We start from the raw sequence: 680 nt of genomic DNA, 5'->3' as shown, positions 1-680 counted from the left end.
GCCATGTGACATTACCCTGTTGGACAATTTAAAATTCAACCAGTTTTCCATCCAATTGACACTTGACAGCAATGCAAGTGTAAAAAATGTGACAAAAATCAGTGTATGATTAGCAAAGTTCGATTAGTAAGGACCTTGCTACATGTATACTATGGTGTACACTTTAGTTTACACTTTGCCTCGTGACATTGCCCTGTTAGATAATATAAATTTCAAATAGTTTTCCCATCCAATTGACACTTGACAACAATCCAAGTGTCAAACAACGTGTCAAAAATCAATGTACAAATTGCAAAGTCCAAACTGTAAGAATCTTGCTACATGTACACGATGGTGTACACTTTAATTTACACATTACCATGTGACATTACCCTGTTGGACGGTTTAAATTTCAAACAATTTCCCATCCAATTGACACTTGAAAATAATGCAAGTGTCAAACAACGTGTCAAAAATCAGTGTACAAATAACAATGTTCAATCAGTAAGGACCCTGCTACATGAACGCTATGGTGTACGCTTTAATATACACTTTACCATATGACATTGCCCTGTTGACAGTTTAAATTTCAAACAGTTTTCTCATCTAATTGACACCTGACAACAATGCAAGTGTCAAACAACATCTCAAAAATCGGGGTAAAAATAGCTATGTTCAATTGGTAAAAACCTTGATACATG

The sequence above is a fragment of the Olea europaea genome, unplaced genomic scaffold (genome assembly GCF_002742605.1).
Source record: "Olea europaea var. sylvestris unplaced genomic scaffold, O_europaea_v1 scaffold2653, whole genome shotgun sequence".
Taxonomy (NCBI): domain Eukaryota; kingdom Viridiplantae; phylum Streptophyta; class Magnoliopsida; order Lamiales; family Oleaceae; genus Olea; species Olea europaea.
This window is presented reverse-complemented; position numbering follows the sequence as displayed.